This window comes from Mirounga angustirostris, unplaced genomic scaffold, assembly GCF_029215605.1.
Source record: "Mirounga angustirostris isolate CCGP_5_RB_7025 unplaced genomic scaffold, mMirAng1.0.hap1 SCAF_10, whole genome shotgun sequence".
Lineage (NCBI taxonomy): Eukaryota > Metazoa > Chordata > Mammalia > Carnivora > Phocidae > Mirounga > Mirounga angustirostris.
Genome location: NW_026991718.1, coordinates 24,636,699 through 24,653,104, shown reverse-complemented (window position 1 = coordinate 24,653,104; position 16,406 = coordinate 24,636,699). Strand labels below are relative to the sequence as shown.

The following is a 16,406-nucleotide window of genomic DNA, read 5'->3' as shown; positions in this document are numbered from 1 at the left end:
GGTGGGCAGTACAAGCCGGAAAGTTTATTAACACGAAAGTACACTCTTGAAATGTGAGTGGGTGAGTGGGGAGGGGAGAGGGAGAGAAAGAGAGAGAGAGGGAGGGTATTCCTCACTGGGGTTCAGGTTTCTATATGGTTTCTATAAAACTATTGGCAGTTGTTAACAAGAGGGTGAAATATTCTTTTCTTGTGGTGGGGATTTCTTGGAAGCAGGATTTCATGCTTTTTCTTCCTTATTTGGTCAGGGGTTTCCTGTCATGGCACCTACCATCTTGGGCCTGTCTGGTTTGATCTAGTTTCTTGTGGCCTTGTTCTTGAGGGCTGCCAGGACAGGCCTCTAACTTCCCCAATAGTTGGTCATGCCTTCCTCTTTGCTGGCCTCCAGGTATCCTAGCAGTGGGTCATCAGAGGGAGGGTATATTTTGAGGACAGATGGGACTTACCAGGACCCATCCAAGCCCAGTTCCCATCATCTTGGGATTCCACATGCCCCTCAATCTACATCCAGCTTCCCATCTCTTCACACAACTGGAATACCAGCCTTCTCACCTCAGCCCTGGTGCCCGCACCACAGCGGCCCCCTCAGTCTCACCAGGAGAGCTACTCATGCGGAATTACAAATATTGTCCTTGGTGACAAAATTATCCAGTGAAGGCGGGGAAATGCACCCACACAGCAGGCAGCCTGCAGCTGACAACAGGTCTCCCCCAAAACACCCAGCAGCCAAGCTCCCAAAGTGTCTGCTTTGCTAACATCTCCTCACACAGACATCTTTAGCCCCGGGGAAATGAGATGGACACTATGCTTTGCAACGCCCCCTACAAGCCCATCGTGATATGTGGGAAAAGCTGGTGGGAAACATTGGCATGTGCCTTCCCCCAGTGGGAACACATGATCCATTTTCTTTTTCCTTTTCTTTCTCCACCCACTGCTCCTCATGGAAAAAACTGAAACTATAGAAACATGTAAAGAAGGCATGAATATAATCAGCCACAGTCTTACCATACAGAGGCAGTTATTGTGACATCTTGACATTTTTGCTTCCAGAATTTCCCTGAGCCATTGTAAAACAGTTGAAATCATATTGAATATTTTATTTTGAGTTCCATTTTTTATTCATTTGATAGTCTCACAACATTTTGCTAAAATTGGTTATTAGTCAACTTCATAATGAATTATCATTTGGGAGACTGGCAACCCCACTGATGGAGCAGAAATTCAGCGTGAGTCAGTTCTTTGGCCCCACTGGTAGTTGCCTTTCATGTTGACTTTAAGATTTCTTCAGACCCAGGGGAGCCAGGCCACCAATTAAAGAAAAACTGGGCAAGGCACTTGTGGTACTCCAGGGAGAGAAGCGGGTGTCTGAGAATTGAGCAAGTCTGCATCCAAATATGGGGCAACCATCCCCCCAGGAACAGTGTTTTCTCAGTATCTTAGCTACCAGGACAAGCAGTGGGCAAGGCCCAGCTCGCACAAACTCCATTGTCCCAGATACTGCCCACCCATCGCATTTAGTGCTTAGTGACTCTGCAAGGTACTTATTGGTCAGCCGCATTGCAAAGACAATTTAATGGAGGCCTAGAGATTTTAATGACTTGCCTAAGTTAAGTAAGGGGCCAAGCTGGGATTCTAATCTGAATCCAGAGATTTTTACACCACAACCATGTTGCTTCTGGAGGACACTGAGAAGCCTCCCTTGCTCAAGCAAACTAATAAAGTATTCATTTCTACTGAAAATCTTCTCTCAGAAAATAAAGACCCCAAGCATGGTTGGTATAGTGGATGAAGTAGTGTGACAGGTAGATCCTGGCTCAGGACTGGGACATGAAGTCTCCCTACTTGACTGAGAACCACCCGCTGGCACATTGAAAGCTGGTGGTTCTGCCAAGTAGGGGGACTCCAGGCATTGCCCTGAATTGTCCTTGACTGAAGAGTCACCTCATCCAAGGGTATGCGGCCTCCCCAAATACAGCCTGCATTCAGTTACTGGGCCATGTGGGGGATATAAAAGACTTGCCCTCATGCCTCAGAGTGGAACAGTTCTGAAGGTCCATCCAGAGTCTAGACCAGCCATGGAGGTCTGCTGAGACCTTTGTTGCAACAGCCTCTGTCTGGGTCCTTCTGCCCAGCACCTCCCTCTTCCTTCATTGCCCTACAGGCACTGATCCCAACAACACTCCCCAGTAAACCTTTTGCACATAAATCTCCTCTCAGAGTCTGTTTCTCAGGGAATTTGCCCTAAGACCTTAGACCATTAATCATTTGCATGCTATGAATGAAGGGGGTACAGAAATACACATTTTCCTTCCATAACTCCTGAAAACTAGCATACTCCCCTAGTACCATACTGAGGGAAGAGGGTTTTCTCGGCAAGAGAGGGCTGGTGTAGGGGGATGGCGCACTCAGAAACAGCAGGCTGTGTGGGGTGGCAGAGCTGGGGCGTTCCAGCAGCCAGAGGGGGTGGTGCATGCACTGAGCAATTAGAAATGCCCCCACCCATGAGGGAGACCGGAGAGAGGGACCCAGGAGGTAAGAAAAAGATTAAACCCATGGTTCTCAATCCAGGCTGCACATTACAATTGCTCAAGGATCTTTTTAAAAATATTACTGCCAGGAACACCCTTACTCAACCCCAAGTGTCCGACTTGATTGATCTAATGCACAGCCAAGATTGAGAATCATCTGGGGAACAGAGGTGGGCAGAGGTGGCCTCTAAAATCTGCTCTACAAGTTTACTCTGACCACTGGTAGAAGGGCCCTGACTTGCCACTAGGATCTCCTCCAGGGCCCCCGGCATGCTCACAGAAGGCAGCCCTACCTCCTGACCCTGTGAAGGCCCCACGACCTTCTGACAGCACCAACGTCCTAGCAGGACTCATGCGTGCATGTCAGGAGGGGGTTGCCTTTTCTAAGCCGTGGGCCAGCAGAACCAGGGCTACTACAGAGATCCGTCCTCAAAGCAGTCTCCTGGGATGCCTGTTAACCTGTGGATTCTCACACCCCACCCCAAACCTCCTAAATGGAGATCTCTCCATTTCGTAACAACCCCCTCCCCCAGTGAATCTTATGGATCTAAATTTGAGAACTGCTGCTGAGAGCTCACCACCCAAGCTTTCTCTCGTACACCAGTTCACTAGTGTGAATGTTTTGTTTTCGGTGCAGGAAAGGAGGCCTCCCAACTCCTTCCTAGTGTGCACTTGAGTAGGAGTCAGTTCATGTTCCCCAGTGAGCAGATCGGCTTGCTAATGAGTATCCAAGTGTCGGAGCAGAGCAGGAGAATCCTCTTCAGCAGATTCTTTCGGGTTAGTTTTTTTCCTTTTAGCAGCTATGGTAAACATCACTACATCGCTTGTGAATTGTCCCAGATTTTTTTTTTTTTTTGCATTGTGCAATTGAATTGACAGTTTTGCATAATAAAAGGTTAACATGATGAGCAAACAAGAAATGAATAAAGCTTGATTGTTCAGACGCAAAATTTGCAACAGAGAACACTGTACTTATCCTCACGCTCGGTCCGTTGTCCAGTAATTGTCCTCTCAAGATGTAAGTATGGCTCTAGGATGGATAAAAATAGATATTAAAGGGCTTGTACACAACCTCCCAGTAGCATTGCCTTATCGAGGAGGCACAATTATTTCTTTGACCCCCCATCTTGGCTTTCTGTAATCATAACTGGTCTATCTCTATTCCTCATCCACAGTAGTACTTGGCAGTTTTAGCTTCCTCATTTCATTACTTTGTGATGGCGCCAGCACCATATTAATGAAATTATTTTGTTTATCTTTCATAGATAGTGTGTCAGTGGGCAGTTAGCAGCCCCATCAAGGACCCTACGAGGATCCTCGGCGGCTTCAGGTCCCAGGGTCTCCCCCTTTCTCCCTTCTCTAAGGCCCCCGCCTAATTTCCTCTTTCCTCCTGGGGATTCATTTATCTTCCTTGTTGTAGTATTTTTGTCACACCCAAGACTGGCTTAGATACAGTCTCTTTGGGATATCCCCTTCTTTAGGTCCCCCCAACTGAGCTTAATTCGTTTTCTTGTTCATTATGCTGGGGGACAGATGGAGAAGCCCAGAAATCCACAGGAAGAAGCTATCCTGGTTTAAACAGACTCTCCAAGAACGTTTTCTGGAGGGCTCTCCCATCGAGGGGGATGGAGGGGTCTCTTTTCAAGGCAACTGACTCAAAACTAAGAGCCCGATTTAGATCCGGTGGATTCTCAGTCCCTGCAAGAAACTGCTTGTCGATTCTTTGTTCTGGGCACACCCCGTCTTCCTCCTCAAGGTCTGCTCACCCCAGAGATTGGTCACAGACTTTCCTGGGCAAGTGGGATATTCCCCCACCCATTTACCAAATGCCCTTTCCCTATCTTCAAGCCATCTGCACCAACCTTGCACACTTACTATTTGCACTTTCCCCACTCCACCCTATTTTTTTTTCCTTTCGGGAAGAAGGAGGGGTTTTCCACAGGGCCCCAGCTTAGTTAAAGAATAAGCAATATGGCTTATGCCAATTCCCCCTTGCCCACCCACGTATGTTGGCTTGCCTAAGCCTTCTTGTCTCAAATTCCTGAGAACTTATTTACTGGAGATGCAATCAAAGAAGGAAGCAGAAATGACCAATCTCCTGTCCCATCGCCACGTGTCGTCCCAGCAAAGTCCTGGTCTGTGCGTCCTCCTCAGGCTGCGGTGACAGTGACCACCCTTGAACTGTGCTTTCCCAGCCCCGGGTGTCCATTCAAGGAGCTCACCCCAAGGGATGCTGGAACATTGAAAGGGGCAGAGCAAGCGCCCAGCAACCCTGCCCTGACACAGGGTGTTGCCTTCCTGCTCCTTCAGCACAAGCAGGACTTGGGTCTCTCCAGGCCCTCTCCAGCAAGTCAGCAGGCAGGCAAGGGGGTCTTTTTTTTTGGGGGGGGGTCGTTTTTTCCAGCGTGCCCATGACTAAGGATTCTCCATCGGTAGCAGAGCTCGGTTCTCCTTGGCCAAATGCTTCTGTCTTTTTTAGTTTGGCAACATGTGGCAACACCAGAAACAAACGTATCTGTTGGTTTCTTCAGGCAATACTTAGAGTGTTCAGACTGACTTGCTATTAAAACAGAACTTGAAGAAACACATGAAAATGACTTCCTTTTCCCTCTCTGGACCTTCTCTTTGTCCGTGTTGGCTTTCCCTTTCTGGCCTGGGTTATCACCTTTGTCCTTCTCATACGTGTTCCTGGTTTCCAGCTGAGAAGTCCCAGCTCTCTTCTTACCTGGCTCTGCTAAACTTCCACCAGCCATGGACTATGTCTGGTTTTACGAACTCGTAGCCGCCACTTACTGAATGGTTCCTGGGTACCAGACTTAGTATGAAGCTGTTGAGCCACCTTTGCTTTTTTTCACTCTCATGATGGCTGCTGAGTTAGATTCTATTATCATCACCATTTGGGGGTTGAGGAAACAGGCTTGGAGTTAAGTAGCTTGTCCAAAATTCCACAGTTAAGTAAGTGGTGGGGCCCGGACACTATGATTTGAAAACTCAAGTGTGTATAATGCTTCTCTTGAAGATAATGCTGAATCTGTCACCTATTGCTCTGAGCCTAAGAACGTGACTGGGGCAGTTCATAATCCACCCAGAACACAGTCCATAGCCCAGCAAACTCAAGCTAGGTGAGCCTCCGGCCACTACATACTTTTGGGCACTAGCAAAAATCAACTCACAGGGCACCTGGGTGGCTCAGTCGGTTAAGCAACTGCCTTTGGCTCGGGTCATGATCCTGGAGTCCCACGATCAAGTCCCAAATCAGGCTTCCTGCTCAATGGGGAGTCTGTTTCTCCCTCTGACCCTCCCCCCTCTCATGCTCTCTCTCTCTCTCAAATAAAAAAATAAAATCTTCAAAAAAAAATCAACTCACTTTGTTGATTTGGTTTTTTCCACCCACAGAGGAAGGTAAAAATAATGAAATCGGTTAGATGATCTTTTAACTATATGGCAAACCCTCTACATACCTGCCTGCTCTGTCACAACAGTCTCCTGTCCTATTTTGCAGGGACATCTGATTTAATCCCCTGAATCAACACTGTATTTGTTTTCTTTTATATATAAATTTATAAATATATAATATTAAATATATTTAAATTTATATATACATATATAAAATATATTTTATATTATATATATATATATATATAAAACCAAGATGGAACTTATCAAAATGAACAGGACTGGGGACAGTTTACCTTGGGGACATCCCGGAGGCTCATGATGGGAAAGGGGTGCAAAGGGGTCTTTGGGGTACTGGTAATGGCCTGTCTCTTTATCTGGGTGCTGGTAACTTGGATTTCATGTTGTGAAACATTCATCAAGCTGTCCTCTAGGATTTGCACTTTCTCACCACTCTGACCCCTGCCTGGACCACCTCCAGCACTCTCTTCTCTTGGTAGGGTCCTCTTCCATCCGTCCCTCCTTAGGGAGCCTCCCAGGACCCCCCAGTCAAGATGAGGTTTCCCTGCTTTAGGTGCTCATGGATGGGCCTCCCGGGCCTGGCACAGTGCCTGGCACAGGTGGTTCTCATGAAGGAACTGGTAAAGGGGGAGAGGGAGGCAAGCAGGCAGAGGGCTAGAATAGAGGCTGGAGGGAAGAAAGTGAGACGAAGCAGAAGAAGCAGCAGGGAGGGGAAGAGCTGCATCTCCCAGGATCTGGCATCTTGAGGCATGGCTAGAGATTGGCAAGATGGCGCCCTTGGGAGTGTTTACTTGAACGGATGAAGACTCTCCTTGGGAAGAAGTCACTCCAAGGGAAGGCAGACTCACCGGGGGCAAGATTGGCTGCAGGGGTTCACAAAGGGAGGGTGGAGACCCCAAGCCCAGCCCATCTCGGGGGTTCTCCTGGCTCAGAGGAGGGGACACACTAGAGCAATCTCTCTACCAGTTCTGTAGGACACTGAGAGCAGGGGTGTCAGCTGTGGGGGGAACAGACAGCCACCTCAGGGATGGTCATGACACTGGCAGAGGAGGGGCGGGTGACCACAGCCCGGGCGGGAGAGGCCACAGCGGGGTCTGTGCATTTGATGTGATGATGGAGGCCTGGGTGGGCCATCATATGCACTGAAGGCAGTCCTGACCCCGTGGAAGACGAGGTGGGTCCTACGTGGGGACCAGAGGGCTGCATCTGGGGGCAGATGTGGACTGCTCAGTGCGGGAAGAATGCAAGGGGCATGCCACACTTCCTTCTGACCTGGAGGAAGACCAGCCAGAAAATTAGGATAGAGGTCACCCAGTTTACAGCCCCAGGCTGGATTTCTCTGGAAAACACACATTCCTGAGAGTTGGCTTCTAAAGAGCACATATGAGTGAGGAGGAAGAACACCAAAGAACCGGAAGCCCCAAAAGAAAACAGCCCCTTGGATTTGAAACAATTCTTCTTTCCAGGGTCCCCCATTTCATCCCTAGCGATTTGTGTGTCTCCTGGCACCAAGAACACACCTTGGGGAGACAGTTCCCCCCCTTTTTAAAGATTTTTATTTATTTATCAGAGAGAGCAAGAGAGAGAACATGAGCAGGGGGAGCGGCAGGCAGAGGGAGAAGCAGGTTCCCTGCTAAGCAAGGAGCACAATGCACGGCTCGATCCCAGGACCCTGGGATCACGACCTGAGCTGAAGGCAGATGCTTCACCAACTGAGCCACCCAGGCGTCCTGAGACAGTTCCCCTTTTAACTCAATATTCCCAAATCTTGCTCTGAGGCAACAGTTCCTACTCTAAGGGGAAAAAAATATATTTGATGACATGAGAGAAGACAAAATCATCAGTAAGCAGGAAAAGCTCCCAGATGGTTTTCTTTAGGCACTGTCTCAAGATACACTTACATGGATAGGACCTTCTAAAGCATTTTCACACCAAGTTTTTCTGAAACTCTGGCTTTCAAATGTTTTTGACTGTATGCCCTATTAGGAAAATCATTTTGAGCACGCACCACAAATAGAGGTCTATTTTTTCATTAATTTAATTCATAAAACAGCACATTTATTGCTGACTGTATTTACAGTGAAAGTTCCAGCAGCATGGGTCCCCTGGGGTGCAGGCGTTCCAGTAAATAAATAGGAGGGAAGACAAGGCAAGCCTTATAACCTTCCTATCACATAGTCAAACACGACTCAGAGGGGAAGGGACTGGCCCAAGTCAGACAGCTCGGAATTGTGGAAGTGGGATTAAAGCCCACTTTCAATGGTTGAGGGACCCCTCCCACCCACCTGGCTGCCTCCCTGGGGCACAGTCTCAGCCACACTTGGCAAGTGCTCCAGTTCTGCCTTCCGTGTTCCGGATCGATCCAGTTCCATCAGTTTCTGCTGATTTCCACATTTTTCTTCTTGCATTCCCTACTTTATCATTCTCACCTGGAACCTAGGGTGAGCCCTGCTATCCAGGTTCTCCTCTCTTTCTCCCGGATCCATTAAGCAGCGAGGATGCCGACCTTGCCCCCAGGGCTCACCAAGCCCAGGGGTTAATGTGTTCCACGACCTGTTTGCGGAAAGTAGATGCTCTCTCCAGCAGAAGGCCCATGTGATGTGACTTACTTTGAGGGGCCCCTCTTGATATGCAACACATGGCAACCGCCCTTTGCTGTGTGAGAATGTTCTGAGAGCTTCTGTAGAAACACGCATTCCCCCATTCCTGATTCCTGGTGTAAATACTTGGAAACAATGAAAAAAAAACACACTCCAGGCAGCCAAGACATTGGCCGCTCAGCTGGGGGCTCCAGGAAGTGAGCTGGGATTAGGAGGTGACTGGAAGACCTTGCAGTTGAAAACAATATCCTTTCTCCAGGAGGCCCCGAGGTCTGGTCCAGGAGTCACTGTTTAACTAAAGTGGGGCATTCCCTGGTGAGCCCATATAAGGAGGAGCCTGCTGCGGGAAGGAGTATGGACTCTGCCAATCCTGCTTGCCTGCACTTTCTCCGGAGACTGTGACCCTCCTCTGCCACCACCGCTCTCCATCCCACAAAGCTGCTGCTGAGCACGGGGGAGCTGGCCAGCCCTCACCTGACTCCCACGGGAACACCGCTGACATCAGATACACCCATCTAGGAAGCAGGTAGGATGTGAATGGTGACCTCCCTGGACTTTGGACCACAGTAGTGGTCCAAACTCCAGTGGGCATATGAATTCCCCCAGAGAGCGCCTTAATTACATACATGCTAAGTCTCCCCATCAGAGAGATGTATCCAGTAGCTCCAAAAATCTGGGACTCCTGGTACAAATGGTCCAAGGTTGGCTTGAAGGAAAACAGGGTGAAGGATGAGTCGACTCCCTAAGAGAAGATCATCCAAGCTTGGCATATATGTCCTCTAACACCGAGTCCCCGTTGCTTTTGTACTCCAAGTCCCAACCTCCAGGGCGACACTGGCCATAAGGGATCCTCTGATGGGAGGAATCCTGTCTCCTTGTTCACCCACATTCAATTTCTGACACGTAGTACATGTTTCATATTTGTGGAAGGCAGGAATGGGGCCCAGGGCTTGCCTTTTGTTTTCGGATGATCTAGCTTAATAATTACAAGAACAAAGTTGAAAAATCCGGGTTAACCACAAGACTGATCACCACTTCAGAGATTGAGGCGGCTCCTGTGACCAGGAGCTGTTCCCAGGCAGTGCCTCCGCCTCTGGGGCTGCTCAGGCCGGGTCATCCTTGAGATGAGCTTCTGTTCTTAGGGAGACCAAGCTCTCGCTGTTTTGCTTAAACCCAAGCTAATCAGACTAGAGAAGTGCAGACATTTTCCCTCTGTAGTTACAGTGGGTTAAGACCTGCCAACTGCCCTGCTTGTCCCAGGACAGAAACCGAACTTCGCTGACCCCCAGGTGGCATAAACAGGAGAGTGATTCGGCCTATCTTCTTGAATTGCTCCACCTTTCCCAGCTGGACCTAAACTTTTTTTTTTTTTTTTCGGGGGGGAGGGAGTGATAGCTTCAGGAGGACTCAATACTCAACACATTGGGTGATGAGTCTAATCCACCACAGGTGTTTGTGCCTCCTGCTTTCCCCTCCCTCCCGGTACAATCCTGATGCAGATTCGCAGAGGAAGGCTCTGAGAAGGGCCAAAACAAAGAAACTGGTCAAACTGAGTAGGGCCAGCGCTTCCAATCCCCAAAGCCGGGCTGGAAGTCCTGCTTCGGGCCCTGGCCACCCTGGGGTTCCGTCTGGCTTCTGTCTTAATCTCCGAATTCTCAGGGGACTCTTCTCTACCATGCACTGCCTTTTGCTTTGCACAAACTGTTTTGAGTAAAAAATTCTGTGATCTAATGGAAAGGCTGTGCATGCTCACCAGTCTGCAAGTGGACTAGGAACAACTAGGAAACTAGGAAAAGCTTGGCCAAACCTTATTTCCTCATTTTAAATAATTAAGCTAGTTGAACAAGGTGATCCCTCCAGCCCCTTGTGAACTGAGCCGCTCCTGCTGAAAGGCAGCTGAGGGTCATCTCATCCTGCTCAGAGACCAATAATAAATAAACAAATGGCGGTCTTTAAGAGCTGGCATAAGGGTATGGAAATGAAGGCTGGTCCCTCGGCTGCCTCCTGCTGGGGTCGTAGGGAGGATGCACCGTGTCCTGTCCTGAGATAGTGACTGGAGAGGGGCTGCCTCTGAGCCCTTGGGCTCTGGGATTACCATTCTCACTCTGCCAAAACAGCCACAAGGGACATTTAGAACTGAGAGTGGCCAGGACCTTTGGTTCTTTTCTCTCTGAAATGATGGTCCCTCGGGCAGTACTCTGCCTTCTGTTCCCTGGCTGGGTCAGCCCTGCTGTGCCCGCCTCCCATAGCTGTGGATCAGGCCTGACCAGGACCTCCTGCAGCTCAGAGACCTGAGCCGGACCCCATCACAGCCTGTGGACCACGGACCCCAAGGGGTGTGTCTCCACCACAAGTGACCACACACCTGCTTCAAGAGACGTGGCCAGTGACCCACATCTGGATCAGTGCTGGGCACAGGAGAGGTCCTAGGACTGTTTCCTCGGTTCTCCTCACCAAACATCACATCTTGTCCCCAATCTAATCCTTACCCAGAAATGGCTGCCAACCAGTAAGCTACATCATTATGCTCCATCTCCCAAATCCCCAGCATCCTTTCAAGTACTAAAGTTAAACTTTTAGATGGCCTTACCTTGGAGAAACTCGGGGCAGAGGCAATCAGGATGGCCTGGCTCCTAGGACTCTGACTGCCGGCCACCACGGGCACATTCCTTCGACTCTGAGACCATCCTGATCCAGCACTGCTGTCTCCCTCTGACACTGTCTGCAAACCCTGCCTTCTTCCTGTGGCCACGTCACTTTCTCCAGATGGGCACAGGCCTCCCCATGGCTCCCTTGGGGCCTTGCCTGTTCTGGTACATAGCCCAGGCAGCGGGAGGGAGGCCGAGGCTTCCTGGGGCGGCATCTCCTCCTGGCTCAAGCTGAGGCTCTTCAGGCACGGTCCCTCCCCCTCCTGGCCTGCCCCTCCCCTTCCCACCAGGGCCTCTTCACACCGCTCGCAGGCAGGCTCCTAGACCCTCTGCTCCTCTTTCTCCCATCTCCCCTGCCTACCCCAACCCCTCTCCAGTGCTCTGGCCTTCTTGGATTTTTTTTTTTAAGATTTTTTTTATTTATTCATTTGAGACACAGATACAGAGAGAGCATGAGCAAGGGGAGAGGGAGAGGGAGAAGCAGGCTCTCCCTGCTGAGCCAGGAGCCAGACATCCCAGGACCCTGGGATCATGACCCCAGCTGAAGGCAGAAGCTTAACCATCTGAGCCACCCAGGTGCCCCTTCTTGATTTTTTTTTAAGGGTGGAATGAGAAAGAAGGAAGGATGGAGCATGGGAACTCACAGAGGCCTAAACCCCCCTCAGCCTGCTCTTCTCTGCTTTACTCCCCTTTCCACACACACATTCTTTCTTTTCTTTCATGGTGCTCTTTGACATGCTTAATTCAGAAGATCTTTTCAAAAGACTTTTCCTCTCCCACTGACCCATGCCCTGTCCCTGTCCCCACGAGTGTGACCCATCCACCTGGGTGGAACCTTGATTTCGGAAAAGGCTCCGAGCAAGCAGCTCGGCCTGGGCCTTCTTGGGACATGCCATGGTCGGAAGTCCTGGAGCTGGCTGGCCAAGGGACTCTCCCTTAGCGTGCTTGGCTGCTGGTGCTACTGACCCTCTCTCTCCACCCCTGCCACCCCCTCACCAGAGTGGGGGGCGGCCATTGGCAGAGCCAGCACCACGCTCCCAGTCCCACACTCCGCCCCGTCGACCCCATGGCCTCCCCAGGCGTGGGACGCCCAGAAATGCCAGGCTCACACTGGGATGTTTGAGCTCCAGCTGCTGGTGTCCCTGTGCTGTGGCCAGAGCCATGCCCTGGATCTCGGCCTACGGACCTGTTATCACAGGAGGGGACTTCAGAGTGGTCCTTGCCCGCCACTGTATGCCTGAGTGCTCACATCTGAGGGGTAAGAAAGCCAGCGACGTTGGGCTCTGTTTCAACACCACAGCATGCTGGGCTTGCATGAGAAGGACTTTACATAGCCAGGTTGGCCTCCTTACTCTCCTATTCTTCCTCAGGATCTCCGTACCCACCAACCCACCAGCGGTCTCTGTCTTTCCGTCTCCCTGCCCCTCTCCGTCGGGGCTCTCTGTCCCTCTGTGTCTGTCTCATCCATTTCCTTTACCTCTCTTTGTCTGCGTCTGCTGAAAGCCCAAGAAGACAGGCCAAGAGGAAATCATTTAAGAAGAAATGGATTATCTAAATGTGGTATCAGCTTCCAAAGAACCTTAAGGACCCAGGGCCCACAGGGCCTGCCTACACCTTCTGTGGTTCATGCCTCTGGGAGGTGAGCAGTCTGGAGCCTGGGCTACCTGGGGAGGATGGGTCAGAAATAGCAGCTCATAAGACCCAGATTATATATGACAGGCCCCAATATCCTAAAGCCCTCTAATTTGCTTAAGAAGGAGCTGGAATTAGCTAAGTAAGTAGACTTTTCTTTATGGGTAGAAAAAAAATCCATGCCCAGAAATCCCAAGATCATACCAAGTATTACACAGTGTTTCTGGGGCACATATAGTTACAGAACCCAGAAAGAAAGCTCTACTTTGTCCTCAGAACACCTCGCCAGTCTAACTTAGTACCTTTCTAGGCTTCATCTGTGATTAAATGACAGAGGATCGGAGAACTCTGGGAATGGGAAGGAGGGTCTTTTCATGCAACGGCAAGTTTCATTTTTTTGTTTGCACATGATGAACCCAATTTAACTGAAAGGAATAATATATTCAGTGGGTTCCTATTTTGTCTGCCCAGCAATATCAGTTAGGGTACATAAGAACCCACAATCTCCATTCCAGAAACACAATTTTACAGTTGGAAAGCAGCTACAAGAAAGTCCAGCCTTTGGAGAGTTCCAAAGGGGAAACGGGCAAGAGGAGGGGGGCAGAGTGCCCGAGATTCACAGCCTCAGTGGAGCGGCACAGACTGCCCTCTGCCTGGCAAGCGATGGTTTTGTTACCCCATGGGCGCTCCTGCGAGGGACCCATCAGCTGAGGTCTCTGAGCTTCCTGAGACCCTAGGTCTCGGAAGAGGCTGGGTCCACACGGTGAGGGCACCAGGGAGCGAGGAGGTTGGGGCTGCACTGTCTGGGGGCCACAGAGGGTGGTTTTGGTTTTCTGCCTCTCAGGCCACGCATCCCCTTGGCTGTCAGCCCCAGTGCTGAACCCAGAGTCCCTGCAAGGCAAGGGGTGGTTCTGTTCTGAATACTTATTCCTCTGCTACTGGTTCTAGGTCTGGGAGCTTTCCAAATCTGAAGCCATGCTAGAGCCTTCCTCCATTTCTCTGGCTCCCATGACCCTTGGTGGGTTAGAGATGACCTCAGACCCCTCTCAGCCCAGACACAGAAAAGAAGATGCCCCTTGGCAGCGACAGTGACCTGCTTGGCTTGTAGGCCAGATCGCCCACCTTGAAGCTGGGGGCTGGACAGGAGTCTCTGCCAAGTGCTGGCCAGACTTCTCTGACCCTAAGCCTCAGTTTCTCCTCCTGCATAGTGAGCCCACAGAGTCTTCCTCTGAGGCCTTTCTAGGGGCCACACACCCCACTCACAGCTTTCAGGCCACAAAGGCCGGAAACTCACTGAGCTGACGCTGAAGTGGGGGAGGCACGGGTCTAGGTGTTAAGCTCCTTTCTAAACTCTAAAATTCATGTTCATGTTCACCTTTAGACCACTTCATACTAGGTCTCCTTGAGAAATAGGCATGTGCCTTCCCAACTTGCAATTTGTATATGTACAAAATTCCCTTTTTCTTTTCTATCTACCTCTCCCCTCTCCTTCTCTTCCCCTCTGTTTCTCACTGCCTTCATCTCTCCCTCTCCCCCTCCTCCTATCTCCTTCCTCCCCCCTCTGCCTCTCCATACTCTGTCTGCCTCTCTCTCCGTTCCCCTCTTCTCTCTCCAGAGCCCTGAGGTGTGCCTAGGTGTCAGATAGCTGAAAGTGGTTTGCATGGGGGGGCTTTTTTCCGCCGGAGAGCAGTTAAGTGCCTTATTTTCTCCACTTGGGTGGCTAAATTATTCTCAATGTGTTAAACAGTGTAATTAAACACATACACACGCGAGTGTGCCGGGCCCCTTCCCCCACCCTCCTGCCTCGCTCCTTGTCAGCAGAGTGTGTCAGCCCCAGCCTTCAAGCTCTGTTAGTTTTAATTTGAGTTGTGGAATTAGTAATGGGTTTTGCTGGAACACTGTTGTGGGAAATAGATCGCTCCTCGTGCAGGGTTTGGGCACCATTTCAAATGAGTATTTGTTAAGGGGAAAACCATTCTTTGTCATGTTCTGCTACATTACATCAGATTTATTTCCATTGTTCTGAAAAACACCAGCCAGGAGAGAGCTGTGTGCATCACTCCCGGGCAGGGAACAATTGAACTCGGGCTTCCTGTTTCTTAGCTGATTGAAAACAAAATGCAAACAGCATCAGCCTTTGTTGCTGGGACATGCTAAGCTCCTCCTGGAGGCGCAGACACCAGCGCAGGCCCTGCACCTGTCACTGTGGACCTGCTGGCCGGTCCTTTCGGACCCCTGGCACCAAGTGACAGCATGGTTAGGTGGCAAAACTTGGATGTGGAGGAAGAGAGGTGGAGAGGACCCCAGCAGTTCAAAGTGGAAAGGATCCACCCAATGCAAGGATTCTTCTGCACCCCGCCCCCCTTTAAGATTATTCGACCTCAGCTTGACCATCGCCACTGAAGAGTGCCCATAGTCATTCATGCCATTGGCAGATCTTTTCTTCGGCGCTATCCAATAAGGCGGTGACCGGCGTGTGTAGATATTTACACTTAAATGTAAATTAATTAAAATAAGATAAAATTTAAAATTCAGTTCCTTAGTTGCACTTGCCCTATTTCCAGTGCTCAATAGCCACATGTGCTAGGCAGATCTGGAGAGCCCTACTGTGGGAAGTCCAGGAGGCAGCTGGCCAAGGCCTGGCATGCCTATCACCTGTTACAGGGCCCCGGGCTCAGGTTCAGGGCTAGGTCAGTGGGCACTTGGGGAGATCCTGACAGGCTGATCATCAGGGGACCTACCACATAGCTTTTCTTATGTCCCATGCCAAGCCTTTTATAAGGATCATGTCGTTTAATATCCACCTGGTGCTCTGAGGCTGGTTTATTACCACCACGTCCTGCCCATTTTATTTGTGGGGAAAGGAGGCTCGGATAGTAGGAGCATTGCTCAAGATCACTCAGTCCCTAAGCAACATCTGATACCAAACTTAAGTTTAAAGTTTCAAGTTGATTCCCCATGCTCTTGACCACCATCCTATGGATGTCTATTTTTTTTTTTTTTTTTAATTTTTAAAAGAACGAGGCAGAGCCCAGTTTTCTGAACAGGAACATAACCCTGGGAGGTCAGAGAAGAAGCAAGGGGGAGCCTGATTGTGGGACCAGGATGGCTAAATCCCTGTTCTCTCAGAAAATGATTATTCTGGAGGGCTGGGAACAGGGCTTCTGAGCTGGGTCTGACAGTGACTGTAAGTCCCATGGTCTGTCTTTCTCCCAGGAAACCTTTCTAGATTTCCAACTTCCCAGAAAGTGATCTCTAGGTTCCTTGTGTGTTTAGTTGATGGCATTTTTGTGCCATTAGAAAAAAATCCCCGCTTTTTCCTGGCAGATATAACTGCTCACCAGGAAACCTTGCTTGCATGCAAAAGGCTCTGCCTTGGCCAGGTGCCTTGTGCTACCCTAACACCCTGCTTTGGCTACCATTGATGTGCTGCTTGCTGTGTGGCCCCCAGAACTGAACACTAGTGGACTGGATGTCCAGCAGGGGTTGAGAGCAGCTTTGTACGGTCGGGGGGAGCTCCCGTGAGGTCTAACAGCGCCTTCCTGCAGTGGCAGCACCTCGGAGCAGGGACATCTTTCACCA

General features: G+C 50.1%; 1 long non-coding RNA gene across 1 annotated transcript; it reads right to left on the bottom strand.

Moving 5' to 3' along the window:
• Window positions 1-3,392: 3,392 nt before the first annotated feature.
• LOC123850953 (uncharacterized) lies at window positions 3,393-11,323 on the bottom strand. The gene is made up of 2 exons (XR_006792446.2): window positions 11,135-11,323; window positions 3,393-3,557 (listed from the first exon to the last, which is right to left on the bottom strand). It is a non-coding gene; the product is annotated as an uncharacterized LOC123850953 (long non-coding RNA).
• Window positions 11,324-16,406: the final 5,083 nt, after the last annotated feature.